The 14,610-nt window shown below is 48.1% G+C and overlaps 1 long non-coding RNA gene across 1 annotated transcript in view; it reads right to left on the reverse strand.

Annotated features, from left to right (window-relative positions):
- The window catches only part of LOC129017693 (uncharacterized), a 187,311-nt gene extending 185,941 nt beyond the window's left edge, over positions 1-1,370 (reverse strand). Inside the window, exon 1 of the long non-coding RNA XR_008495114.2 lies at positions 767-1,370. This is a non-coding gene — a long non-coding RNA (uncharacterized LOC129017693). The remainder of the gene's footprint in view (positions 1-766) is intronic.
- Between the last annotated feature and the right edge of the window lie 13,240 nt (positions 1,371-14,610).

The raw sequence follows: 14,610 nt of genomic DNA on the forward strand, positions 1-14,610 counted from the left end.
GGAGGAGGAAGCTATGGATACAGAAGCAGTGTGCTTTCAGTTCCGGACTCAAGACGTAAGCCCTCTCCCCACATTGGCCAAGAAACTACTTCCATTAGCAAGTTGCGCCAGAAAGGGGAGGTGGCGGGTGGGCTCACTGGACTGAATTCCTGCCACCTCCCACCTATTCAGAAAGACCGTCCACACCCTGGCCAAACGCATACCAGCGTCCGCCTGACGGGTGGCCCAGTCCTCGCCGGAAAGCTGCTTGCCAAACGCCCCCGCTCACCCCCTAGCCCCAACGGTGAGAGGGGCTCGGCCGCGTCGCGTTCTCCAAGCGCTGCGCCCCAGCAGCGTCCCCGGTCGCCAGTGGGCGGACGCCAGGAGCTCACGGAGGCGGCACCGCTCCCGAAGTAACGGAGCCCGGAGGGCGCCCAGGCGTTAAGGCAAGTGCAAGGGGCCGAGCGGGTGCGCCGAGGACGCGGGGGCGTCTCCCCCAGCTGAGGTTCGGTCCCTCCAGGCAGCGAAGGCTTGGCAGCGCTAGAGGCTGAAGGACGACGGCCGAGAACGCCCAGGATGGGGTGGTCGCTGACCACCGTGTCCCAGGCGAATCAGCTCCGCTTGGAGGCAGGGGGATGACTAAAATGACCTCCAAGAAGATGTCAATTACAAGAACAAAAATTTCAACCCAGAATCTCGAGACCTTCGAAAAACGACGCGGAGGGAAAAAGGAAAGAAAGAAAAGAAAGTAAATCAGATCCCTTCCCCGAACCGCAGGGAAACTTACCGCCAGCTTGGCGACCCAGCTGTTAAGCAGAACAAATCAATCCAAGGATGGAGAAGAGGTCGTGGGTCTTCTGAGCCCAGCTGATACACACCAAGTAATCCACGTTAAGGGGTCCGCAGCCCCCCACCCAATTGCCCACTTTCCATCCAAGGCCAAAGAGCCGCCAGACCCTGTCCTCTGCGCTCCAGACTCGCGGAGGTCGCGAGCGGGGTTCCCCAGGCGGCCGCATTCTCGTCCCCAGGGGTGGGCGCGCGACGCGGGCGGGGACGGGGCGCCCCGCGGACCATGCGAGCGCATCCCGCCTACTCGCGCTGGGACAGCATCCAGCCTGGACGCTCCTCCTCGCCTTTCTTCCCCGCGCATCGCCAGCGCGAACCAAAGATCCCCGCCAGGAAAGCCTCTCTGCCAAGCCGGAAAGTGCTGAAGGCGGATCGTCTCTCGGACTTGGGTTTGCAGGTTCACAAGACCCGGGAGGCTTACGGTGGGCGCCTGCATAGCAGAGGGTCCTTGCGGAGAAGCGCAGAACGACAAATGCCAGCAGCGGTGACCGCGTCCTCCGGACACCAGCGCCGCAACGCGCACCCGAGCCGCCTGCGCGTTCTGCAGCCGGCTGGGCCATTCTGCCCTTATATACCTACCAGGCGGACCCGCGACGGGACGGGGCGGAGCGGGGTGGGCGGGGAGGGGGCGGGGGAGGCCGAACGGCTTCCTGGGAGTCGTAGTTCGGCTACGTAGTCGTGTCGTAGTCAGGACAAAAGCTAAACAAGGATGGAAATGGTTAGGGTTTGTCCACCACAGCTGTCCTCCCTTGCGCCCTTCCTTCACAGACAAAGCTGGCATTCCAGTCCTATTGTCAATGCCGCTAGGTCTATTCTGGCCTTTGTGCATAAGGTAGGTCACACCAGCCCCGAATGCCGCCCAGGATGACAAACCTTGGTAGCCCTAGAATCAGGTTATCCCAGCTGGGCCCCAGTTCTGGAGACCAGAGGTCCGAAATCAAGGGGTTTGCAGGGTTGCTTGCTTCTGGGGGCCGTGAGGGAGAATCTGTCCCGGGCCTCTCTGAGACCTGGTGGTCATTGGCTATCTTAGGCGTTCCTTGGCTTGCAGCTGCCTTACCTTCATCTTCTACCTTTTACACGGTCTTCTCCGTGTATCTTTTCACATAGTTTTCCCTCTGCGTGAATCTCTGCCTCTTCATACTGTGGTGTTTCCACAAGGATGCCAGTCATATTGGATAAGGGGCCCACCCTGATCCAGTACGACCTCATCATTAACCAATGATATCTGCAACGACCCTATTTCCAAATAAGGTTACATTCTTGGAGGTCCTGAAGATTAGGACTGCAATATATTAATATTTTGGAGTTGTGGGGGGAACAGTTCAACCCCTAACAGGTCTTCTATGCCTTGTTGCACCTGTTAACAGCTATTGTGACTAACCAACCCTTTTGATAAAAGCAAGCCCTGAGAAGCAAGATGAAATCACAAAATCACTGAGGCTGTGACAGGAGGGGAAGCCAAGAACATTGGAATCTCCTGGGCCAGGTTTTCCTGTGGCCACCATGGGATTGCTAGAGAGGAAATGGTCAGAAAAAGAAGGCATCAGGTTGGGCGTGGTGGCTCACGCCTGTAATCCCACCACTGAGGTCAGGAGTTCGAGACCAGCCTGGCCAACATGGCAAAACCCCATCTCTACTGAAAATACAAAAAAATTAGGTGGGCGTGGTGGTGCATGCCTGTAGTCCCAGCTACTCAGGAGGCTGAAGTATGAGAATCGCTTGGACCCGGGAGGCAGAGGTTGCAGTGAGCCAAGATTGCGTCACTGCACTCCAGCCTGGGCAACAGAGTGAGACTCTGTCTCAAAAAAAAAAAAAAAAAAAAAGAAGGCATTAGTATTGAAAGTAACAGGAGGCACCTGGGTAAATGGGGTTGGGGAGGGGAGAAGATAGACAGGGCATTCCTAGATGCCCCTGAAGCACAGACTTGATTTTCCACCTGCCACTGTGCCCAAGTTTTCCCCCATTCAAGTCCCAGGCTACGGGCAAGCTCAGGTCTGGCCCTGGAATCCTGGCTCTCACCTGGCGCTGACATACCCGGAGAGTCAGTGGCAGTGCAGGGTCTGGATTGGCCACCATTTCCACTCTGAACTCACAATCAACTCCTCTCTTGCTTCCAGGTAAGAGAAAAACTGAGGCCAAGGTGAATGTCAAAGGCAGGGATATCCGACCTCCCTAAACCCTCCCCTACGGGATATTGAGGATAAAGCAGCTTTGCTGCTAGGAGCTGCCTGACCTTCTCCCCACTTTCCAGAACACCGGCTGCATGTTCCTAGCATACGAAAGGGCATCCAGTCATCTCAAAATGGTATCAGTGCCTGTTACTGACTATGCATGGTTATTGTTTTCTCCTGCATTGTACTTCATTCTAGTCCTCAGTTTTCTTAAATTTCTGCACAGCAAACATTAGCCACTTGAATAATTAGAAAACTATAGAAATTAATTTTAACTAGTCATTTATTTCTTCTCATTGCTGTGAGATCGATTTTCCCCAGGTAAAGCTGGAATCATGCCTCTTCCTTGCTCCTAAAACATCCAGAGAGGTATAAACCCATGTTTAGCATAACATAGAGATGACAGATACAAACATACATACATATATAGCTAGACAGAGGTAAAAATAAGAAATGTATGTGTACATGCATTAGCATACACACATATATTTCCTTTCTCTCTCTGCTAAGAGGGTCCAGCAGCAATGGCAGCCCAGTAGCAATGAGCACTAGATCTAAGCGATCATTTAGCACCTAGGTTTGTTTATTATACTATTGTCCAACAGAAGGAACCAGAGCTCATTGGAGAAACAGCTGATTCTAGGACTGGGGCAGGAAATATGCAAGATGAGCCTGGAGCACCTTGTAGTGTCAGAAAGTAAGAAAGTGCTAAAACACACTGACACACAAGCATACGCACCATACAATGGTGGGGCCACGACAGAAGGACACAGAAACCAACTGCAAGAGCTCTTAATCACCAAAGTGGGGGAACCATTTGAACAACAACTTAGGTAAAGTGGTATTAGATTATAACCAAAGTATTAAAAAATTCATGAGTTCATATTGATATAATTAGGTGACTGGAAAAATAAATACACAGAGGAAAAGAAATCTGTGCAGAAGAATTTCAAAAAATGTATGTAAATAATCTGCCCTCCAGGAAGTGTAGTATAACTCCCCACTTCTTAAGCGTTGGCTGCACACAGTGACCCCAATTGAGAGATGGTCTACAAAACACCTCATCAATAACCCTCAAAACTGTCAAGTTCACCAAAACCCAGGAGAGTCTGAGAAACTGTAACAGCTCAGAGAAGGCTGAGGAGGCTTGATGACCGAACATGGTCTTCTGGATGGAATCCTGGACCACAAAAGGGACACTAGGTAAAACTAAGGAAATCTGATAAAGTGTGGACTTTAGTCAATGGTAATGTACCAATATTGATTCATAATTGTTACAAAGGTGCCACGTTAATGTAAGATGTAATAATGAGGGAAATTGAGTGTGGTTGTATTAGTTTGTTCTCATGCTGCTAATAAAGACATACCCAAGACTGGGTAATTTATAAAGAAAACCAGGTTTAATGGACTCACAGTTCCATGTGGCTGGGGAGGCCTCACAATCATGGTGGAAGGCAAAGGAGGAGGAGCAAGGTCATGTCTTACATGGCGGCAGCAAGAAAAAATGAGAGCCAAGCGGAAGAGGAAACCCCTTACAAAACCATCAGAGACTCATTCACTACCAGGAGGACAGTATGGGGGAAACCACCCCCATGATTCAATTATCTCCCACTGGATCACTCCCACAACACATGGGAATTATGGGAGCTACAGTTCAAGATGAGATTTGGGTGGGGACACAGCCAAACCATATCAGTGGGTATATGGGAACTCTCTGTACTATTTTTGCAATGGTTCTGTAAATCTATTCTAAAATTGAGATGTTATTTTAAAAGTTACATATGTAGTTAATATAAATATGCATATATATGGTGATAAAAACAATTGCAATATCAACCCTCTCTCGTGTATCAAATTTTCTCCTTTTTTGAGTAGATTCATGGCACTCTATTCTGTTCCACTGGTCAGTTTTTCTAACTCTGTACCATTATCATGGTGTCTTAATTCTAATACTTTTTTTTCTTTTTTTTTTTTAAGATAGAATCTCGCTCTGTCCCCCAGCCTGGAGTGCAGTGCCGTGATCTTGGCTCACTGAAACCTCTGCCTCCCAGGCTCAAGGGATTCTCCTGCCTTAGCCTCCCGAGTAGCTAGGACTACAGATGCATGCCACTGTGCCTGGCTAATATTTATATTTTTAGTAGAGATGGGGTTTTTCTGTGTTGGCCAGGCTGGTCTGGAACTCCTGACCTCAGGTGATCTGCCCACCTTGGCCTCCCAAAGTGCTGGGATTACAGGCATGAGCTGCCGTGCAAAGCCCATTCATTTCTTACACCTTATTTGGAACTTCTCCCACTTTGTCTTCTTCAATAGTTTTTAACTATTCTTAGACCTCTGCATTTACAATTAAATTTAGAATGAGCATATTACATTTCAGGTGAAAATAAATGAAAATTGCGGAGGAAAAATAACTTCAGAAGCCCCTCGTTGCCCACAAATTCACATATAAACTCAACAGCCTGGCATCAATGCCTTCTACAGCCTAACCTTAATCTACTTTTTCAATCTTTTCTCCTGTGCTCCCCAACAACCCCTGTCCTGTGCTCCAGGAAAACTGGAATATTTAATATTTCCAAAAAGACTTCAATTTCTCTAGTCCTCTCTGTGGCTTCCAGAGCCTCCTCTACCCAGAAGTCCCTTTGCCTCTGCTTATGGAGTTTTGTACTCTTCTTCCATCTGCTTTTTGGGGGGCAGCTCACATACCACCTCTTCCATGAAGTCTTCCCAGATCCCCAGTAACTGAGAGAACTCCATTAAACCACCAAGCACTCTGAGTCCCTTTCTAAACTAAGTTTCTTGAGGTCTTGCATTTTATTCCCCTTTGTCATGGTCCTCCTGTCTCCATTTAAAGTATTGCACATAGTTGAGGCTTATTAGGTATTTCGAAATTAACTGTGGCACTTGGATCAGAGTTCTTGGTGCCAGCATACACCTGCCTTCACAGGTAGGACCAATACCATCATAGGTGCTGGTCTTTTCAGAGAGCTTGCTGGGTGCCAGACACTGTCCTGAACCTTTACAATGTATCCCGTCATATAAAGTCCCAAGAAGCCAACAGTAGGTACCATGATTAACTCTATTTTAGAAACAAAGAAATCGAAACTGAGAGCAATGAAGCACCTTGCTTAATGTTGCAGAGAAAATAGAAAGGCCAGGGTTCAAATGCAGACTCCTCTCTCAGAAACTTCATCCTACTCCAGTTTCAGATAACGTGTCTATAAATTTCCCAGCAGCAAGGACTGGATCTTTTTACATTGTTGTACCTGCTGCACCGAGGATCGTTCCAGGAAGGGTAAATGCTCTGCACAAGCTGATGTAAGAATGTGGCTGAACAGTTGTAAAGTACCCAGCACACTGCCTTGCCCATTACAGGCACTAAATAAATGTTAGGGATCTTAGTGAGCCTACCTGTTCTGCTGTTCTTCCTTCTGCCCCCTCCCTACCCTGTCTGGGCTCTTCCATTGCCCATCCCACTCCCCGTTGTGTGAAACATGTGGCTTAGGTATTGGACAGAGCAGATGGAGAATCTTTCCACCATCACAGAACATTCTGTTGGACAGGACTGCAACATCAGCATCTCCTGAGACTTCATTAAAAATCGAAGACTTCATACTGTCCACCGAGCATCAGAATCTGCACCTGCTGATGCACATTATTTTTATTCTTAATTTTGCAAGTGGATGTAAATATACATAGTCAGCCCCGTGTCCATGGTTCTGCACCTGTGGATTCAACCAACCGCAGATCAAAAACATTCCAGGAAAAAAAAAAATCCACAAAGTTCCAAAAAGCAAAACTTAAATTTTCTTCACACCAAGTACTACATTGAATCCACATGAATGAAGTGATGCACAGGCATTGTATTAGGTATTATAAGTAATCTAGAGATTATTTAAAGTATATAGGAAGAGGTGAGTAGGTTATATGCAAACACTAAGCCATTTATGTCAGGGACTTGAGCATCCTTGGATTCTGGTATCCGCAGGGCATCCTGGAACCAATCCCCCATGGATACTAAGGGTCAACTGTACCTAATTTTAGAATTATTTTTAAATTAGCAAGTGTTAACCCCTTGGACAGAGTGTTTTAAACAAATCAAGCGATATCCTATATCGGTCTTGCAACACTCTTTTTTTTTTTTTCTGTGAGCTATGTGTTGTGCAGAATTTTCATAAATCTAGCAGTTCAAGGGAGCTATAGCATTAGGGAATCATTTGACGCAAAGTAAATTTTAAAGGAAGTTCACAGCTGGCCTGATGCCCCACATTGAGCGAATGCCTCAGATCACAGGATATGCATATCAGTTGGTTAAAATATGCAGATACACTTGGTATCGATATCCAAAAATATCAAAGGGAGGTTTGCACAAGGAGAGAGCCAAAGCACTGTGGCATGTTTGAGAGGTGAGAGGGCATGCCAGTGGGATCTAATTATAAATCCCAGGCTGCTGAGGTTTTCATGCTTGACACAGAGATTCAAATAACTCAAATACAAGCAGTCACAGATTTCAGCCAAAAACACGCTGTTCTTTAGTGGAATGGTTACTCCAGAGCTTCCAAGAAATTTCAGAAGGTGTGAGCCAGTCCATTCAGTTTTCAAACAATTCAAAGAGTGAGTCCTCATGTCTATAATCACGTGAGGGGATTGTCAGAGCTCAGACTTTTCTTTCCATGTCACAAGATGATCCAGTTTTTTCTCCATCCTCTTCTTCTCCTCTCAATAATAAATGATAAAAAGCATTCACTGAGCATTTACTAAATGTTCAGCTCTGTGCTAAGCACTTATAAACCTTTAATGCTCACGGAAACCCTAAGAGATAGGAAAGTTGATTATTGCTGTGTTACAGATGAGACAGCAGAGGCTCAGAGTAACTTGCACAGGGTCACACAGCCCTTTTTCCACCATCTTCCTTCTTCCTTCCTCTTGGCTTCATCAAATGGACTCATCCTTCTTTGCCTCCAGAGGACATCTCATCTCTTCAGTCCCTACATTCTGACTCTTACTTACCTCTACCATGCCATGAAAAGTGTCCTCTCAGCTGGGCGCAGTGGCTCACGCCTATAATCCCAGCACTTTAGGAGGCCGAGGAGGGCGGATCACTTGAAGTCAGGAGTTCGAGACCAGTTTGGCCAACATGATGAAACCCTGTCTCTACTAAAAATACAAAAATTAGCCAGACATGGTGGTGCATGTCTGTAGTCCCAGCTACTTGGGAGGCTGAGGCAGGAGAATCGCTTAAACCCGGGAGGCGGAGGTTGCAGTGAGTGGAGATCGCACCATTGCACTCCAACCTGGGCGACAGAGTGAGCCTCCATGTCAAAAACAAACAAACAAACAAAAAACCCAAACAAACAAACAAAAATAAACAGTGTCTTCTCCAGGGCCCCAGGAACCTGCTAACCACTAACCACCAAATCCAGGGTGCTGGTTCTAGCCTTCTTAGTTTTGTCCTCTCTGCAGTTTCTTTTCCCGAAATCCCCTTTTCCCGTGGCTTTTGCCATCGTGTGCCAGGCACGAAGTCTCTGCCCACTGACTATGCTCCCTTCCCGCCCCTACCTGTAGGACGCATCCCAGGCTCCAGTCCTGAGCTGTCCCCTGGTCTCCTTTCTTCAGTGCCCTGCTCCCTCTCATACCCAATCCTGCCAGCGAAGTGGTTGGCTCAATTCCACGTCTGCCTTCCCGCCTGCCCATTAGACATGTCTACATCAGCTGAACCCCAGGCTGTCTAAGAACAAGCATCTATAACTACCCACTGATGATGCCCCACCCAATGGCCTCTTGCTACCAAATTGCCCTGCAGCCACAGTGGACAATTCCAGCAAGTGGCCACCTCCTGCCTCAGCCATCTGTGACTCTTGTTTTTTTCTTTCTTTTATTTTTCTTGCTGTTCTTTGGGCTTGTTTAGTTCTTTGCAGAAGCATCTCAGAAATGCCAGGGGTTTACCCTGTCTAAGGACAACCCTCAAGGAAGGAAGTCATTAGATAAATATTCCATCTTTTTCATCCTTTGATTGGGAAATTTTGGTTTTTTTGTTTTTGTTTTTGTTTTGAGACAGGGTCTCTGTCACCCGTCACCCAGGCTGGAGTGCAGTGGTGCAATCTTAGCTCACTGAAACCTTGAATTTCTGGGCTCAAATGATCCTCCCACCTCAGCCTCCCAATTAGTGGGACTAGGGACTACGGACACATGCCACCACACTAAACTAACTTCAAAATTTGTCTTGTAGAGATGAGGTCTTGCTATGTTGCCCAGGTTGGTCTCTAACTCCTGGCTTCAGGGGACCCTCCCGGCTCAGCCTCCCAAAGTGCTGGGATTACAGGTGTGAGCCACTGCACCTGGCCTGATTTTGCACTTCTGAAGTTTATTTTATTGAGTTGCTTGGAGGGTCCCCAGTGAGATTCAGCCCTGTATGCCCACAGCATAACTTCTCATTCACCACCTTTTATTGACTTTTCTCCCTCCCAATTCACTCTCTTTGTGCTTCCAAAGATAAACTCACAAATCCAGTTACACACAAACGTTTCTCTGCCTCGAGAAGAATCCAAAATAAGATACCAAGCACAAATCATTTTTTCCTGCTGGATTCTTTGCTGAGGCCTGTGATTTTTTCTAAGTCTCCCAGACATCAGGGTTCCAAGCTTAGACACATTCTGTATTCTTTTGCTCCATCTCCCTCACCCCTCTGAGTGTTTGTGACTCATGGCTGTCAAATGTCTAATATTTCCATTATTCCATTCTTCCCAGCCTGGTGCAGGTCCTTACAACCTCGCGCTGTGATGAACCCCACCACCACCACCACCGTTGCTCACACCATCCCATCTGCCAGAAATGCTCTTCGGACTTTGCTGGGCTTGTCCTTGCAGAGTGCCTCTTGTGTGCCCTGCCTTGTGCCAGGCAGGTACTTCAGACTCCTGGGATGACCTTCCTTCCCACCCCACCCCCACGATGAGAAGAAGGGAAGTCTTCTCAGAACTTCCCTTACATTATCATGCACTCCATTCATCTGACATTGAGATATACTGTCTTTCACCAGTGGTTGTTAAGATGTGTACATTTCTGGCTTCTCCCATCAATTTTAAGTGTTCTGGGATCAAGGAGTATATCACATATGCTTTCTTGCTTGCTTTTTTTTTGTTTTTAATCCTCTCAACAGGGACTCAGTCAACATTGGCTTGTTTAATTTGATTGATAATGTTAAATTGCCAACAAAGCAAATGCAGGTAAATAGTGCTCTTGAATGTGGACAAACAGATTCCTTCCCCAAACTGTGCTGAATCAATTTCCAGACGGCTCGCCCACAAAGTCCTAACCAAAAGCTTGGTATTACAGCAAGCCGCCCAAGCCGGTGGAATTAATTAGCCTGCACCTATGTGCCAACATCATTCTACCAGTCAATACTCTTGATGGTCTGTGATATAAAAAGGATAGTGTCTGTCCTAGAGGCTCTATGAAGAATGTGAATTGGTAGCTTTCTGTCTCTAGATTGAACAGTGGTGACCATTCACTCATTTGTTCAACAAACATCTATTTAGCATCTGGTAAGCTCCAGGTACTGTGCTAGGCACTGGGGATATAATAACAAAGGTGAGAGTCAAAGTCTCTTTTTTGTGGGGAGATGGAATAAATAAGTAAACAACTAAATTAAATTATTGCAGAGTGTGGTAAGAACAAGGGAAGACATAAACCTATGCTATATTAGAGGGAAAAGAGGCTTCTTGAAGAAGGAGTAACTTATGAAACTGATCAAAATTAGATCATCCGACACTGGTACATACACACCCATCACACCCATATAAGTGACGGAGAGGCAGGTGATGTTAAAGGAAAATCTGGCCAGACGTGGTGGCTCACGCCTGTAAGCCCAGCACTTTGGGAGGCCAAGGTGGGCAGATCGCTTGAGCCCAGGCATTCGAGGCCAACCTGGGTAACATGGTGAAACCCCGTGTCTACCAAAAAAATACAAAAATTAGCTGGGCATGGTGGCATGTGCCTGTAGTCCCAGCTACTTGGGAGGCTGAGGTGGGAGGATTGCTTGGGCCCAGGAGATCAAGGCTGCAGTGAGCCGTGATTGTGCCACTGCGCTCCAGCCTGGATGACAAAGAGAGACCCTGTACCAAAAAAAGAAAAAAAGAAAAGGAAAATCCACAGGTTGTGCCTTGGAATAACTGGAATTCAAAGCTAGTTCAGCAAACGGCAGTGTCAGCAAAGGGTCTAGTCAAGTTGACTTTGGCTTTAAAAGCAGACAGAGAAGTTTGGTGAAAGGGTGATGTGGAGGTGACTGAGTCAAAGGCTGGAGTGTGGCAAAGAAGTGCATTCCAGGGGCATGATGGAGAGAAAAGCAAAGCTACCCTCTCTTCTACAAGAGGGCAGTCAGAACAAACACAACACAGTCTCATATCCAGGGGAAACGTGAATGAAACGGCTTCAGAAAGACCCAGACACCCAGAAGTGCCGGCACCAGGTGACAGAGGGAGGGGACCCATCCAGAACACACCTTCTCCCTGTGGCAGAACTAGCAAAACCAAATAGGGCAACACAGAACAGCGACCTGGTGTGTGTGGGTTCAGAGCACAACTTCCCCAAGCCTCCTCCAGGGGGTTAACTGGAAGTCCTACCCAGATTTTGCAAGAAGCTTTGTCATGCAAATATTCTCTAAGACATCAGTTCAGGCACTCACCTCAAATGCCCTCCCTTCTCCCTGGGTCATTTCTTCCTTTCCAGTGAGCAGGCCACAAGGGCAGGTGCAGGAGATGCGATTGAGCTGTGCTGGGAAATGCCTCGGCCCCACCCCACTCCTACTACCCCCTGTGAGGAGGAGGCACAGGCGGGCACTGCCCTCGGAACACTAAAGCTTTGTTTCCTGGAGGTTCTGAAATCAGCCTCCTCACGTACCTCACCCAACACCAAAGGTTCTGTCTCCACTGCCTCCTCCACCAAGGACTTTGCGGGGCCAGAAGGAGAATGAGGGAGAGCGGCAGAAAGGATGGCTAGCTAGTAAAGCCCCACATGCCTACTCAGGCCTGTTCAAGCCCAGTGAGGTATATGTGGGTTCAGAACTGATTACACTTCCCCACCTTACAGATGAGAAAATGGGCTTAGAGAAACTGAAGAATTCGACCCGGGTCACATGGTGCGTAGATGCTGAACAGGCTTTGAACTCCGGTAATTCCAAGGGCACAAGCTGTGTATTTTTCCTGTAACATCACCTGTCTCCTTGCCAGCTGGGCTGGAGAGATGGCTCTCTGTTGAAGAAAGAGAAGACTCAGATTCAAGTTCAGGGTCAGCCCTTAATTAGAGTGTGGGTTTCCTGTGGGAAAATGAGGGGTTGGCCCCATGTACAAGTCTCCGATGAGGTCATACACCGTAAGTCTTTTCCATGGGCTCTGTAGAAAAAACACAGCTGATGAAAAAAATAACAAACCGTCACATTGTTATTCATTTATTCATTCACTCATTCAATGAAATGTTTATTGAGAGGCTTCTAGGTGTCAGGCCCAGGGCAGGGAGAGATGATAAGGATCTGATCCTTCAGCCTAGAAGTGAAAGGCACGTTCTTAAGAAATCTATCCAACCCTTCATTTTACAGAGGTATAAAGTGAAGCCCAGAGAGGGAAAGCAACTCACCCAAGGTCACACAGCGAGGCAGCAGCAACCACCAAGACCTAGGGTAGCCTGCCTGACAGTGGGCCTATCAGCTGCCCAGGCTATCCGAAGAAGGTAGGACACGTCATTCAGTTCAACCTAATAGACCTGTTCTAAATCAACTAAGCCAGGAAGCCAAAACCTGCTTATGGGGCCCCACTGTGGGTCTCCCTGGGAAGAAGAATCAGCCACTGAGCTTTTGACAGAAATCAGCCACCCTGCAGGAGATGTCCTACAGAGATGACCAGCCCAATTTGTTGCTGAAGCCCTCACTTTAGTGAGCCCAGGTTCTAAGCCCAGCATTAAAGATAACACGCCTCCCTCTGCACTAAGTCCCTGTCAATATTCATCCAGTATCTAAAGTTCTGGTGCCAGAAGCTGCACCTCTACAGATCTTCAAGCTAATCCGTCCTAGCCCAGGTGAGATTTTGCATCCGAAGAAAATAAGACTTTAGTCAGATTACCCAGGAATAGGACCTGATGGGTATCCCAGGGAATAACCCTCTCGCCCTGCGGATCACTGCCTGACCCCTCCACCTGGCTGACATGTCCCTGGGTAGAGAGCTCTTCTGGTAGAGAAGCATAGACGGTTCTGGGAAGCAGGAAATGTCAGGGTCATGGCAGGTGCTAGAAGAGTCGCCTTCTGTCCTTGAAAGCTGAGGTTAAGCCACATCCGATGACCTCAGAGGACATGGCAGGTGAGCATAGGACCACAGCATGGCAGAAACCCAGCCACCTGCCAGGGCGAGGCCTGCACCCTCAGGGAGCCACTGTAAACATCTGCCCCTCAGCATCACGCAACTTACCAGAGACGAGGCTTAAACATAAGCCTTCATTTTCTCATTCATAAATCCAGTGGTTTCCCTTGGAGAGACTGCTGCTAGCCACTAAATAAACCAAAAAGAAAACTCTCTGGAAAGGCAAATAGGTTTTCAGGCCAATTCTGATCCACCTCAGCAAAGAAGTGGTCTTTGATGCCTCTAAAGTTTTTTGTCTTGGACAACCGGCAGTGGAGCTCAAGGACTCGGGGCTCCACACCTGACTAAGAGATTTTGTCGCTAAGGAGCCACGGCTGGAAACTTGGGTTGTTTTGTTTTTCCCAGCACCAGCGGGCTCTGAGGAAGATGGAGTCTGCATGAGATTTAGAAAGGTTGAGTAAAAAGACACAGGGAGAGGCCGGGAGGGGTGGCTCACCCCTGTAATCCCAGGACTTTGGGAGGCTGAGGCAGGTGGATCACTTGAGGTCAGGAGTTCAAAACCAGCTTGGCCAACATGGTGAAACCCCGTCTTTACTAAAAATACAAAAATTAGCCAGGTGTGGTGGTGGGCGCCTGTAATTCCAGCTACTCGGGAGGCTGAGGCAGGAGAATCACTTGAGCCCGGGGAGGCTGAGGTTGCAGTGAGCTGGGATCGCACCACCACACTCCAGCCTGGGTGACAGAGTAAGACTCCGTCTCAAAAAAAAAAAAAAAAAGACACAGGGAGGGAGTAAAGGAGGCAGAAAAGACCATTTCTGCTTCTCAAACGTACCAATGAGGCATCACTTCTGCCTGGGACACCCTCCTGTGCCCAGGAGCTTTGCATGTCTGGCTCACTTCTACCACTCGATTCTCTGCCCAATGTCACCTCCCTAGAAAAGCCTTCTCCCACCGTGCTGTAAAAGGTGCCTCCCACTTCCCTGTCACCTTCTCACACAGTGCCCTGTCACCTTCTCACACAGTGCCCTGTGAACTGGGATAGAGGAGAAACAAGAGAAGAGCCCCCACTGAGTACAGGAAGAGATCTCCACTGAAAAGAGAAAGAAACCCCCACTGAAGAGGGGAAGAACGCCCCACTGACCATGGGAAGAGCTCCCCAGGGACCATAGAAAGAGTCCCCCACTGACTACGTGAAGAGCCTCCCTCTGATCATGGTAAGAGCCCTCCCACTGACTATGGGAAGAGCCCACCACTGACCATGGGTAGAGCCCCCCAGT

This window comes from Pongo pygmaeus, chromosome 19 (assembly GCF_028885625.2).
Source record: "Pongo pygmaeus isolate AG05252 chromosome 19, NHGRI_mPonPyg2-v2.0_pri, whole genome shotgun sequence".
Taxonomy (NCBI): domain Eukaryota; kingdom Metazoa; phylum Chordata; class Mammalia; order Primates; family Hominidae; genus Pongo; species Pongo pygmaeus.